The sequence below is a fragment of the Gracilinanus agilis genome, chromosome 4 (assembly GCF_016433145.1).
Source record: "Gracilinanus agilis isolate LMUSP501 chromosome 4, AgileGrace, whole genome shotgun sequence".
NCBI classification, from domain to species: Eukaryota; Metazoa; Chordata; class Mammalia; order Didelphimorphia; family Didelphidae; genus Gracilinanus; species Gracilinanus agilis.
Genome location: NC_058133.1, coordinates 176,197,746 through 176,212,752, shown reverse-complemented (window position 1 = coordinate 176,212,752; position 15,007 = coordinate 176,197,746). Strand labels below are relative to the sequence as shown.

Genomic DNA, 15,007 nt, shown 5'->3' with positions numbered 1-15,007 from the left:
CCGAAGGCACACCCCGCCCGGATCACCTCTTTCTTCTGACACCTATCATCACCCCCTCCCTCCAGCCTTGACTCAAAGAGGCTGAGACTGACAGTCCACGCACTGCTCCGCCGGGATCAGGGCCCAGACTATGTGGTCCCTCAACTCAGTCCACTCCCCGCAACCCAACTGGCACGAGCTGTGGGGGCAGGGAAGAAGTGGGGGGGCGGAGCTCCATCTACAGCTGATTGGCTCCTCGCGGAAGGGCTGCGGCCACCCCCAGCCAACCGGCTGCGTGTTGCTATGTGCTGAGCGGAGGGGATAGGCGAGGGGGCGCGTCCGTCACCTGGCAGCCCCTAGCCGGGTCCTGGAGGGATGCGGAGCGGCAACGGCGGCAGCAGCAGTAGCGGAGGCGACTGTGACTTTAAGAGGGGATCGCGAGCAGAGCCCGGGACCCTAGCCGGGCCGCCTCCTCCAACCGCGCAGCGCAGCGCTGCCGAGCTGAGCCGAGCGGAGCCTAGCCGACCTGAGCTGAGCTGAGCTAAGCTCTGGCCGGAGCCAGACCGTCCGCCTGACCAAAGCGGAGTGAGTGCTGGGACGGGGACTCCCGGAGGGAGGCCCGGGTATCGGTAGCTGGAGCAGGCGGAGAACAGGGGTGGCCCCGGACTCGGACGGGGACGCGGGTGCGGGCGTGGGTGTGGGCGTGAGGAGAGCCCCAGTCGCTGCCTCCTCCTGTGCTCCCCATCTCCGACTTGCCCTGCTTGGGGCTCCGGGCAAAAGGGGGTCGAGGTCGTCCATGCGCCTGCTTGCCGCGTTGGCTCCAGCGCTCCCGGGGTCCCGGAGCTGGGTACGGGCGTTGGGCTCTGGGGCTTGGGGGAGCCCGGCGGCCCGGAGCGCCACGTGACCGGTTTGTTTACAAACACAGCCCGCGGGCCCGAGAGCTGCGGCAGCCAGCGCCGGCTCGAGGGGGACCTGGGGTCCTGAGTCCGGAACGTCTCCGGCTGTAACTCCGGATTCAGTCATCCTCTTGCGTCCCCTCTGGCTCCTGGGAGCTGAACAAGGTCCCAGAGCGCGGCTCCGGGACCAGCTGCCTAGAAGTGGCCCGAGGAGGTTGGGGACCAAGAGAACGAGCTCATGGACTTGCCAGAGACCCAGCTGCCTTGGCAGGGCTCTCCCGAAGGAAGCGATCTGGACTTTTCTTCGGAGCCCCTTCCTAGGTCTAACTTACTGAGCTGAAATCATTTCCTGACCCAGTGGTTAAGCAGGACTAGCTGGGGGAGTGTGGGTGGGTGGGGAAGATCTGGGCTCCCAGCTGAGCTAGCTCTCAACTTTCGACTGACTCCTGCCCTGGACAGCTTCTGGGTCATCGAAGTGGCCTCACGCACCTAGGGGGCGCTGGCATGTGGTGTTGCCTCTTCTCGTGGTGGAGAAGGGCTCCCAGGATTCCAGGACCGGGTCCATCTTCTGCCCTGAGCCTCTCTTGGGATAAGGGCTGGCCAGCCTCCTTCCTCCCAGGCTAGTGAGAAAGGTAACTTCTACAGAGCCCCTGTTATATCCCAGCCACAAAGGTGGTTGGGGAAGAGAAGAGGAATGCCATGTCCCCTTTCCTTTTCTTGCCCTAAGACAACTGGAGTTACCCAGCTCCTCACCAGTGGGCAACCACCACTATCTTTCCTCTCTGCAAAGATAGCACCCCATACTGCCCAGGCATCCTTCAAAGGTAAAGTGAGTGGGAGGCACATCCTTGATTTTCTTTGGCTCTCAGACTTCCCCTTTTTTGTACTTTAACATCTTGTTTATCCCATTTCCCTTTCTGTTTGCTTTTCTCTCAGCACCTTTGTAAACAGTATTTTGTGTACTAGTATCTGAGGGACAAAATTCTCCTTGAAGATCATAAAGGCACTTGGATGTTCCACCCTTTCAAATCAAGGTATTTCTATCATTGGGTAGCTGGGCCTGGGTTTTATTCTCAGAAACAGCATGGCTGCCAGGACCTTTTGGTTAGCAGAGGAAAGATCTTCCTATGGGTCAATTTCTTTTAGATTTTATACCTTCTTTCTTTTGCCTATCTACCTAGTAGCTCTACCTTGGTTTCCCATTAGACACTCTCTGACTGACAAGTTAGCAAGTAGGGGAGTAGCTAGCAGTCTTTCAGCTAATTTGGTTCACAGTAAAGGGTGGGCCAGAGAAAGTCTGAAAAAATCAGCTATTTGCTTCCCTCCCTCTCCTAAATACATTAGAGCTGGGTGGGACCTTAAAGGTCATTCCATTCAATCCCCTTCCTTAGATTGTGGAGGAAATCTGAGTCTCTGAAAAGGACTGTGTGATATATCTTAGATAGATATATCTCCAGAAAGAACCCATCTAGATCCTGTAACTCTCTCAGGCCAATGGTTCTTTGTGCTTCTTATTTATAGGAGTGGAGACTCTTGGTACAGTATTTCTTTTATCTTATTAGCTGATTTTGCTTCTGAGACCACCATCTAATAGATCTTGTCTCAACCTATTTCTCCTCCCTTTATCTCCCAGGGCATAGGCTGAGACTTGTTCCTCTGAAGTTGTTTCCATTTTCTTCTCTTTGGGACTGTGATGTGGGTGGGCAGCCTTAAGACCCGACAGCCCTAAAGGCTAAATTTCCCTGTCCCTGAAGAACAGGATCAGCCTGAGGAGCAATTGTGTAAGCTTTCCCATGACATTATCCTCTGGCCCAAAGGGACTGTCTTCTGGTTAGGAAGAAGCAAGAGTATAAGGTATTAGGGGATTAAGTCAGCTCATTCCCTATCTAGCCTTGGCTCTTATCAGTTTATATCAAGGATTCTTGCCTTTGAACTTTTATTTTTTTGTATGTTAAATATATGTCATAATTAGATTCCTATGTAATCCTATATTTTCTGCATTAAAAACCATTCTGAAAAAGGCTATGGCCAAAAAAGGGATCAGTGATACAAAGAAGGTTAAGGACCTTTTGTTTAGAGTATAGGAACCTATTCCATAGGTCATGGGAAACAATGTTTACTAATCATTTTACCAACATTATTTAATCTTCAGAACATTGTAAGACAGGTTCAATTATTATCCTTGTTTTACAGATAGGGAATCTAAGGCTCAGAGAAGTCAAATGCCTTGCCCCCCTCCCCTCTCTGCCCCCCTTCATAGGGCCAATAAGTATCTGAGACAGGATATGAATCAGCTCTTCTGGATCATTGTCCATTGCTATTCACTTTACCATGTTCTTATTTAGAAGCTGGACTCCAGAAGGCCTGATGTGAATTGCAGGACTAGTCCTTGAACTTGTAGACAGGTGGTGAATACCCCCAGTAGCAGGGAGAAGCAATTTGTGGAGAGCTTTCTCCTTGAATGACAGTCAGGCTGTCATATAAGAAGGGTTAGCTCACCATGCTCTTATACTAGGACAGGGTCTTTTACCCTGGGGTGCATGGACAGAATTGGGCAGACTTCAAGGGAATCTGAGATCTTAGAAGGGAGAAAAAAATCTCCATCTTTATTTTTACTAACCTCTAAGATTTAGCATTTTCTAACCTCTTAAGATTTAGCATTTTCTTCAGTTATGAAGATAGGCAACAGAACATTCTTGAAGGGATCCATCCCCTTGACCGAAGGGGCCTTTTACACACACACAAAATTAAAAGCTCCTGTACTAGTGTTGGGATGATGAACAAGTAAAGGATCCTAGAATTATGAGGCATATACTGGGAAGGGAGAACTCTACTATCAACTTGGTTACCAAACCAAGCATCAGACACTTGGTGGCCTAGGCCATGGATAGCCCTTATGCAAAGCCTTAACTTGCTTTTGCTCCCTGGGCTCTGGTGGCCTGCTTTTGATCTGCATAGTCCATGGCATTTGTGTGGTAGCTTGGGCTAGGGCTGGGACTGGGGCTGGGGCTGGGGCTAGGGCTGGAGTATAGAGTATGGAGTGGAGAGAGAATAGAGTCCTGCTGGCTGTGGTTATTATTGTATGAGGCTATTGTTTATGTTTCATGTGTCCTAGTGGCTTTTAGGGGGTTGTACAGGCGTGTGCTTGGGGCCATTTACAATTCCTGGCAGCCAGAAGTAGAAAATGTTGATTATGCTTATTTCAAAATCTCCTCTAGCCTAGGCTGTATAGCCTGGGGGAAGGGTAGACTCATAATAACTTTTTGTTGGGGGGGGAGGGTGACCTTTGTTTATCAACAAGCCTGTTAAAAAGCAGAGTTTCTTCCTGTGTGCCCAAGCCTTAGTTCTTGGACAGCTTGGTATACCTGAGTGTGTTAGAGTTGCTCCCCTGCTGTAATCCCTTGTTTCTGAGGCTCACTAACTCCTGCTGCTCAGTGGAAACCCATACTTACTTGATTTAGCCACATCTTTGATTTTCCCTTTGGTTATTAGTGAGTGGAACAGTCTCTGAATAATCATTAGATTGTGAGCTCCTTGAGGGCAAGGACTCTTGTTTTTCTTGGCATCCTGGGAGCTTACCATGGAGCCTTGACTTAAATTAATCAAAGCTGAAATTCCCTAGCAGAAAGAGCCTAAATGACAACTAGAATTTAAGTGAAACGTGCTTTGTATTGAGACATTAAGTACAGTACCATTTAAATTGCCTTTTTTTTTTTTGGGCCTGTGATGTCATTAGCTTTGGAAACTAATTGTAAAACTAATTGTGTAGAAATTGCCCAACACATTTGGCTAAGCAGATCACAAATTTAGGGTTGGGTTTTTTTTGTTGTTGTTTTTGGGTGTTGGAAAAAGACTTACAAGATAAAGACTTGACAGTGTTTAAATGGCCTAGGCTAGTGTGACATCTGGTTTGCCATTGAGGTGACAATTGAAAGCTTTCAGATCTGTGCAGTTCCTATTTAGGAAGGGGTTGGAATGAAGAAAGATGTGGAGGGCAGTTTGTTAGTCTGATGGTGTCTGACTCAGCCTGGCTATGCCTTTTATCTTAGAAGAATCAGAACTGCACATTGGTTAGTAGAAGAGCAGTAAGGGCTAGACATTTGGGGTTAAATGACTAGCCCAGCTAGGAATTATATGGGGCCAAATTTGAACTCAGGACCTCCCATCTCTAGGTGTGGCTCTCTATCTACTGAGCTACCTAGGTAGCAACCTTGCTATGTCTTTTATAAGGCCTGTCACTAAAGTCACTGGTAGATTGGCAGATCGAGTTCCTTAATGTGAAATGGTACAAATGGCAAAGATGATCCTTCTTGGACTTCAGATCTCTTGCATTTAGACTAGTCCCTAGTAATGGATGGTCCACATGCTCATTCATGATGGTGGGACCCCCATGGTGCTATCGAATTCATAGTTCAGTGAATGGCAATGATAAGTCCTGGCTCAGACAGCAACTTCTGTAGTTCTTAGTGGTAGTTAATTGACCAAAAGCCAGAAGGGGACAAAAAAACCCTTGATAATTCTGGGTTTTAGGGAGAAGCAAGTGTATGAAGAGCACAAAAGATTTCATCTCCTTATGCCTCCTTTTTTTTTTTTTTTTAATTTTTTCTTTTTTTTATTTAGAATATTTTTCCATGGTTACATGATTCATGTTTTCCCCCCAGCATTACCTCCCCTCTCCCTGAGATGACAAGAAGTTCCACTGGGTTATACATGTATTATTGTTCAAAACCTATTTCCATGTTATTCATATTTCCTTGTCTCTTTTTTAAGGGCAGGAATTATTATGAATTATCTTTAGATTGTGAACTTCTTGAAGGCAAGGATCATCTTTTGCTTTTCTTTGTATTCTCAGTGCTGACCATAATGCACCATGGTAATGAGCTAAGACATTAGCTGACCAAGAATCCTTTCATCTTTTCCTACTTTTCTTCCATTCTATTTCTGAACCCAAAGCTATTTTTCTGAAACCTTCTAAGCTTAAAAAAGGTTTGCAAGTACATATATTTTACATATATTATCTCATTTGAGCCTCATAGCAATCTTGGGAAATGGAGTGTTGTTATAAATGCTCTCCCTTTTATAAATGAGGAAACAGAGGCTTAGAGGTTAAGGGACTCAGCCTAGCCTCAGCACTGCTGGTGGTTGAAGTGTAGGACTAATTTACTTCACCATACCGCTGTGCCCCATCTCAACATAGGCTGGATTTTTTAGGTCTTCTTCTGTCAAACATTAGTATGACTACAAGTAATTACTCTCAGGGGTAGAGGCTGAGGTACAAAGAGATTCTTAATTTGAAGGTGGCCTTATCAGCAGAAAAATGCCCCCTTAAATTAGAGGAGATAAATGAAGACTCAGTCATGCCACTTGAGCTGAAAGGGACCTTAGAGATCAACTTTCAACCCTTTCATTTTTAGATTCACTTCCAGTTCTAGTATTTTCTGACTCTTAATTTAGCAATTTGCCCAAGGTCAACACAGCTTGTTAGTGGCAATCTGGGACTAAAACCCAGGTTGGCTGGCTTTCTGGCCCAGGGCGCTTAACTACATCACAATCTGAAAAGATGCCAACTCCTGACCTAATTAAGTCTTGGTCATCCAATACAATTTCCTGCAACCAATGAAAAGCCCGAGCACAGGGATGGGTCTCACTCTTCTGTGATGTGGCAGAGAGAAGAGAGTTCCACAAAGGGGCACCACCCAGATTCTGCAGCCAGATCATCCAGTTGAGTCAGGAACACCTTGGGGTCCACCCAGTGTGTCCTGAGAATTGGGGAGATTAAGAAAGTCACCAGAGGCGTTTGGGTCTCATCTGTGGTTTCTAAAGCCAGGCCCTGGTCTAGGATGGCTAGAAGGCCAGAGGGCCAGGATGGAATTCCTTCCTAGATGTTAAGTTTCCTTAATATTTCTTTGACTTTCTCATTTTTGGGTGGTAAAGAGAGGTTATTATAGAAGCCCATATGGTAAATATAGCCGCTGAGGCTGAATAGATTTGGAACCCTGAAATGAATGTCATCACTGACTGACTCATATTGTATATCCTGATAGAATGTGACTGATTAATTTTCATCAAGAGTCCAGGTAGGAGGGCTGAGATAAGAGTTCTTTATTAGATATATGAAGAGAGGAGAGGATGGGTATGATTCTGCTGGAGGCTCTGGCTAATGACATGCATATTTTAATTCCAGGCATAAGCTATGGAAAGGGTGGAGAATCACCAGTTTGTAGGCTGATCTGGCACTTGGCTTTGTATAACCCTGGATATTCTGGCCACTGCTGCTGCTACAGTTGAAAAGTTATAAAGAATAGTCAGTTATCAGAGCTGACTAATACCCATTGGCTAGGCAAGCTAATTGCCTTATTAATGCTTACTCCTTAACTTCCTCAGCTTTCTTTCTCCATTTCTCTCTCTCTCTCTCTCTCTCTCTCTCTCTTTCTCTCTTTCTGTGTGTGTGTGTGTATGTGTGGTTTTAGCTTGGGTGTCCTGAACATGTGTGCATGTGTTCCTAGAACCTCAGGGTTGGAAGGGGCCTTGATTACCCTTATGAATATGTTTGTGGGTCTCCTCTTCACCCCCTCTTAATTCTCCTTATGTTATTTGCTTTCTCTGTCTTTCCCTTTCCTCTGCTTCTTCCTGCCTCCCATACAAACTATCCATAATCTAGAACTAAAGCCCTCTCTATAAGTAGTTTATTATATTAATTCACTGTTTATTTTGTATTAGTACAAAGTAGGTGGGCTCATACTTTTTGCTTACTTAAAAAAAACCTAAGCATATTTTTATTGCATGCTCCTTGATTAATTTCCCTTCTCTCTCCCCTCCTACACAGTGTGCATTAATAGGGGAGAAAAAAGGATCCCTTCTCCTAAATAGACTTCAGTGAGGTTTTCTAGAAACAGGAAGGTGTTATGAGGGAAAATGTCTTTTCATTGCATCTAAACTTTGAATGACCTTTCTCTTTCCCAATTTAAAAGGAAAACTTCTCCCTCTCTTACTGTGTGTGTTTTAAGAGAACATACACTCTTTGTTTTGAAGTTAGGACATAGTTAACTACTGTTTGTATTGTTTGAAGTTGGGGAGGGGAGCACCAGGAGCAAGGATGCATTCATCTTTTTTTTTTTAAACCCTTAGCTTATGTGTATTGGCTCCTAGGTGAAAGAGTGGTAAGGGTGGGCAATGGGGTCAAGTGACTTGCCCAGGGTCACATAGCTGGGAAGTGTCTCAGTCCGGATTTGAACCTAGGACCTCCTGTCTCTAGGCCTGGCTCTCAATCCACTGAGCTACCCAGCTGCCCCAAGGATGCATTCATCTTTAACCAAAATCCCAGCTCCTGTTGGTGATGTGTTCTGGGATCTTTTGGGCTGGTTGATAAATCCCAAACCTAGATGGGACCTTCCCCAAGCTTGCAAATGTTTAAAGCCAGAACCCTTAGGATTCTTGGGTGCCATAGGGAAAAAGTCCTGCCCCAGGTGTTTCTATTTACATTTTATAGATTCCTTTTGTTTTTATATCCCATTTCTGAATATACTGCTCCCACCTTCTTCTACTTCTACACTGAAAGATGTGAGAAGAAAACAGTGTAGCCAAACCATCCACTGAGCCTGAATAGCATATGTAACAGTCCATACTGATAGTCCCCCACTCCTTAACGAATGGAGGAAGGAGTTGCACTTTCTCATCTCTCCTCTGGAGAGATATAATGGTCATTATACTTACATAACATCCTTTTTGAAGTGTTCATTTTATTTATATGTGTCTATATCTATATACATACATATAGATATGCATATATAAATGTTTTTTGCTTATTTCGCTCTGTTTCAACTTATGTTATGTCTTACCATGACCCTCAGAATTTCTTATTAGACTGCCTAAATTTTTGAAAAGCTGACTCTGGTAACACAAGAGGTCAGGAAGACCTGGGTTCATATCTTATCACTTTAGCTGTATAACTATGGACAAGTCAGTTCGCCTCTGAATCTCTGTAAACAGTGATAATAATAGTTGCAATCTCTTCCTCACAAGATTGATATGAAGATCCCAAGAGATAATACTGTACAGGTAGAACACTTAGCACAGCAGAAGTAAAGACTATGGTTTGCCCTCGGATTTTTTTTTCTTCTGTAAACAGTTTCTTAATAGTTTTTTTTAGATGAAATCTATCCATCTCTGAAAAAAAAGGGATAGCTGGAAAATCATTGCATCAAGGGGATTTTGAACTGAAAGGGACCTTAAATATCACATAATCCAGTTCCTTCGTTTTACGATGAGGAAACTGAGGCCCAGAGTCACACAGAAAGTATCAAGTACATGATTTTAACTGACGTTGTCTCCCTTCAAATCCCATGATCTTTTTCCTTTATATCAGATCAGCTGCAAAGACATCCTTTTTTTTTTTTTGGAGGGGGAGGGGGTAGGAAACTTTGGTTTCTTTGTCTAGTTTTTACATTTATATATTATTATTCTGTGTATGAAAAGGCTGGGATCTCAGCTACAGATGGCAGTGTCTGGAGTTTTACAGACTTATTTGAATTGGAAGGTTAAAGTGGGACAGACAGCTGAGAACTGAAATTGTATTGGCAGGCTATGAGATTGAAAATATGGCTGCCTTTGGTCTTGAGGTCTTATCTTCTGGGCTTATGGGAGTCTCAACTGGCATTTCTTGGAACTGGTGATAGGGCCTGCTTTGTCAATAGGTATCAAAAGAACAAATGAATGTACCATCCTGTTCTTCTCCACAGAGGTAACATGGGGGATAAAGTGACTGAAGGCTGTGTTCCCTTGCACTTTCTCTGAAATCAGCTGCTATTCTGTTCTGGGTTTTTAGGTGAGAAGCTATTTCTAAGGCTGACCTGGCAGGTGTCTGCTAGACCCTGTATCTTAATTGGTGTTCCACCTGTGCTTAAGGACCAAAAAGAAATCAAGCTCATGAACCCCATTGCCCAAAGAAATTATACGAGAGAAATGGGCTATATTTCTTATTTTCTTGGCAGCTTTTCAGAATGGTCTGTTTTTCATCTTAGGTTAAGGGTAGGCCTGATTACAGAGGGCTGGATTGGAGAGTTGCAGGCAACCTCAGAAATCTATTGTCTGTTACCCTAAATTTTGGACATCCTTTGGGGATGGGGGATGGGGGATTGTTGGAATAACATTTCAGAACTGGGTGGAAGCTCTCAGTTTACAGATGAGACCCAGAGAAGTGCTTGGGCTCACTGCAGAAAATTGATGGTAGAATCACTTGTCTACTTAAAAATAATAACTTGTGCTCCTGCTGTCTTTTAAAAGTTTGCAGTCCTGTGAAGCAGGTAGTGCCTAGCATGGCCAAGCTCAAAAAAGGATCGGGATTGAAAAACACAGGGAATAATCTCTGATACTGGTGCTCTTCAAACAAGGTTGAGTGGGGAATGAAATAGGTGGTAAACAATTTATTGAGCTGCCACATGCCAGGCATGGTACTAAGTTCTAGGGATACAAAAAGAAGCAAAAAACAATCCCTGCCCTCAAGAAGCTTATAATTGTGATAATTAGATTAAGTCTACACTGCCCATATTTAGATTTAATCACCAAAGGTGAGAGCACCTTCCAATTCCAAGTGTGCTAGAGTGAGCAACAAATCTGACCTGCCCTCTAGGTGGTCTATAAGAAGCAGGCTAGGGGAAGTCAAAGGAAGTGACCCCTTTAAAAAGAGGGAGTTGAGTGAGTGAGAGGTCTTGAAGAGGGCATCTGGTGATGGACCTCTTCTGGTTCATGGAGGGAGGAGTGTTGGAAGGTCAAGATCCTGGTGAGACTGCTTTAAATATCTTCTTTGAATTCCTTCTCTTAAGAAACTTCTTTTAATAGACTCTCTGAATGAAGTTTTGCTTCATTCACCTCAGGGCCTTTGGCCCTCTGACTCTCAGCTGAGGGTTAATTAGATCTATCTGGATTAATTAGAGGATCTTAGTAAATTACCTACTGGGTTAGATTCTTATTTCCTTATTCTCTCTTAATTGTAAATAAACTTCCATAAAAGTCAATTTTGATTTGAGATTATTCTTTTTTTTTTAAACCCTTATTTTCCATCTTAGAATCAATACTAGGTATTGGTTCCAAGGCAGAAGAGTGGTAAGGGCTAGGCAATGGGGGTTAAGTGACTTGCCCAGGGTCACATAGCTAGGAAGTATCTGAGGCCAGATTTGAACCCTGGACCTCCTGCCTCTGGGCCTGGTTCTCAATCCACTGAGCCACCAAGCTGCCACCCTTGAGATTATTCTTAATTGAGGATTGATTAATAGTTCAATCCTCTGGCGACCATCTTTTAATATATTGAACCCAAAAAACCCCTTTTCCCCCCTTACACAATCTAATTTTCTTGTCATTAAGTCATTTTTTCAGTCATGTTTGATTCTTTGTGACCTCATTTGGGGTTTTCTTGGCAGAGACTGGTGTGCTGTGGTCTGCTGTTTCCTTCTCCAGATCATTTTATAGATAAGGAAACTGAGGCAAAGAGGGTTAAATGACTTGTCTAGGGTCACACAGCTAGTAAATGTCTGAAGCCAGATTTGAACTCTGGAAAATGAATCTTCCTGATCCTGGGCTTGGCACTCTTATTTATTGAGCCACCTAGCTGCCCACAATGTAATTATCACAAATAATTATCTATTATATGCAGGACTTCTCCTAGAGAAGTGAATTGAGGCAGATGAGTGCTAAGCTCAACCAAACTACTTTGCTTGCTATTAAATATATTATATCTCTCATCTCCCTGTCTTTGTACGAGTTGTCCCTCATGCCTGAAAAGCACTCTCTCTTCACCTTAGTCTCTTTCAGTCTAATTTCCTTCAAAGTTTAGCTCAAATGTCATGCAAGAGATAGAGTGAGTATAGAGGATAGAACCATAGGACTTGGAGACTTATTAGCTGTGTGATTCTGAGCAAGTCACTTGACCCTTCATCTCTACAATAAGAAATTTGGACTAGATACTCTTTTTAAGGTCCCTTCCAAGGGGCAGTTGGGTCGCCCAGTGCATAGAGTAACTGGCCAGAATTAGGAAGACTCATCTTCATGAGTTCAAATCTTGCCTTGGAAACTTCATAGCTATGTGACCCTGGGCAAGTCACTTAACTCTTTGTCTCAGTTTTCCCATCTATAAAATGGGCTGGAGAAGGAAATGGCAAACTACTCCTGAATCTTTGCCAAGAAAACCCCCAAATGGATTCACGAATAGTCAAACATGACTGAAATGACTATAAACAGTAAGATCTCTTCTATGTCTAAATCCAATTAAATTCTTTTTATGAAGCTCCATGTGATTCCCTCAGCCTTTTACTTTGTATTTATAGTTTATATACTGTATGAATATTATCATCTCTTCTCCCTTCCACCCATCCAGTCTTCACTGAACTTATGTTCTTTGAGATTAGAGAGTTTTATGTTACCTATGTCTTGCACATAATAGGTATTTAACAAATGCTTGTTGATGGAGATCACATGTACAAGAGAAATCTGAGGGACCTGAAGTTTTTTCAGTGGCCCAACCACTTCCTACTGTAAGGGCCTACCAGAGAATCAAGTCATATGGGAAACTCAGGAAGATGCCCCACGCATCCATCATATGAAGCAGTAAGAATGCGTGTGGTCTAGAAGTCAAGTTGTGGCCACATTGCTTGATGGGCAGTATGGCCCCAGTGAGAGAAATTTCCATTAGAAATGGAAGATCAGATACATGATTGTCTCCCAATAACTCCTAGTCTTAATATTAAATATACCAATATAGGGGATTCAGACTCAGTTGCCCCCATGAGGCATAGTTGGCTGTTAAATGATGGACTTCACCATTTAACCCAAATGCTAGATCAAGCCAAAAATGGGCCATTATAAAATACCAACCATTCAATTAAGGATTTATTACACACCTACTACATTGCAGGCAGTGGGAATAGAAATTTCAAAGAATGAAATGGCTGAGTAGAACCTATTTATTTATGTAAAGAGATTAAGAAGAATGACCCAGGAGGGCTATTCAATTTCAGGCTCTTAACTCATTTTAGAAAACCAGCTTTCTCTCTGTACCTGTTTTAGTGGAAATAAGAAAAATCTCAGGTACTATCTTTTCACCTGATGATAAGACAACCAATCAGTGACCTCTTAACCACCACAGAACTCCAGCTTCCAGCTAATTAGATGCAGTCAGGATGCTCCAGGGAGAATTGCCTCTTCTCCATGCAGATGTTGTGACAGCTGCAAGCCCCACATGGGGCGCCCCCAGCAAAGCCAAGAATGAACTAATAGCCAAGTGGTGAATGCATTTACTTTGCTAACAGATGTTTCAAAAACCCAAACCAGCATCCACAAGCAAAATTCCCTTTGCTGGAGGACTAGTCTGAGTTCTTGCCCCTAGCCCAAACCACATAGCAGGCTGGTGCATTTCATGACCTCTGAATTCAAGGTCTCTTCAAACTAGAACCTGTCAGCTGGGGTGCCTGCTTTGGGCAAGGACCTGAATTTGAGTCCTCATCACTTTTTCAACATGTTTATGAAATCGATGCAGTCCTTTTATCAGAGGTAGAAAAAAGAGGGTCATTTGATTTATGAAGGAAAATGTTTCCTCAATTGTGATTTCTTCTTGGTGGTTCAGCCTGGGTTCAGATTTTAAAAACTGGCAAGTTTTCAGCCTCCCCATCAGCCTGATACTAAATGAGATATGATTGTTGTTTTTTTGTTGGGTTTTGTAAATCTTAAGACTAGAACTAGTATTACTGAGGACCCATCTAGTTCTCCTGAATTTCCAAAATTGCCTGCAGCATATTCTTTGCACAGTCCTTAGTGGTGACATGTCTTTGTTCTTCAAGGGTGGATTTGACATTTAGAAGCTCCATGTTCACTCAGAGCCAAGCTTGGCATATATTGTGGGTGATCAAGTTTGCAATAATACCACTTTGTATATACCTACAATGCCAGGAGGCTGACTTTCTTGGGTAGTCTGGCTCTGGTAGTTCCCCGAAAGGCATCCCAAGCATGTTTAATCAATTGCAGCATTGATGGAATAAGTATTTAGCCTTCCCGGGTGACAACTCTAGAGACAACCTTTCTTTGCAAAAAAAAAAAAAAAAAAAAAAAAAAAAGTTTTGATCTATCTTAAACAGCTCTAAAAATTTTATTAGAAAACTATCGTTTTCCTTGTGCAGAATTAAAGGAATCATGGAGATTTGTTTTTTCAGAGTGAACAGTATATGTCTGAATAAATTTTCTTTTTTAATCCCTTAGCTTCCATCTTAGAATCAATACTGTGTTTTGTAAGTACATAAGTAGTAGTAAGTAGTAAGTAAGTAGTAAGGGCTAGGCAATAGGTTAAGTGATTTGCTCAGGTTCACATAGATAGGAAGTATGAGAAAAGAAAGAATCTTGAGGCTAGATTTGGACCCAGTCCTGATCCTAGGCCTGGTTCTCAATCTATCCTAGCCACCTAGCTGCCCCTTTAGGGCAGATAAGTTCTTTAGGATGAGATCATTAGAACCATTGGATCACAGATTTAGAGATGGAAAGAACCTTAGAGACCATTTAATTCAAATCCCTTTGGCTGCTTTCTTTGGAAGAAATCAACTTTGCTCTTTCTTGTGTGGAGAAATAATAGCTAGTCTTCATTCATCACTTTAAAAAATGCTTTGCAAAAGTTATCTCATTTGATCACAGCAACCCTATAAGGTAGGTGCTAGAAATGCTAGATTTGGTTTCAAAGATAGACAAGAAGTTATCACAGTAGTCTAATTTGCTAGGATAACTGCTTCAAGAGAGAAGTTAGAGCTTATCTTTTAAAGCCAAGATCTTTTAAAGTGTTGGGTTGGGGGAGAGTTTCTGTATAGCAAAACTCAGAGCCTGATTTCCACTTTTGAACTCCAACCACTTCCCTACAAAGCAGGAATTTAAGGAAGTCTCAAAGGGGAATTGTCACAAAGGTCATCGTGCTGCCTGGGGAATTCTGCTCTCATATGAGGTGGACAGGCCCATCCTGGTGTCTTCTGTACCTCTTTTTTTTCTTTTTTCCTCTAAAACCCTTACCTTCTGCCTTAGAACTACTATGTATTGGTTCTAAGACAGAAGAGTGGTAAGGGCTAGGCAATGGGGGTTAAGTGACTTGCCCAGGGTCACCCAGCTGG

At 43.3% G+C, this 15,007-nt stretch overlaps 1 protein-coding gene across 1 annotated transcript in view; it reads left to right on the top strand.

The window, feature by feature from the left end:
- Positions 1-484: 484 nt before the first annotated feature.
- Positions 485-15,007, top strand: part of YPEL2 (yippee like 2) — a 67,344-nt gene continuing 52,821 nt past the window's right edge. Inside the window, exon 1 of the mRNA XM_044672783.1 lies at positions 485-564. The gene's annotated coding sequence lies outside the window, so the exon portion shown is untranslated. The remainder of the gene's footprint in view (positions 565-15,007) is intronic.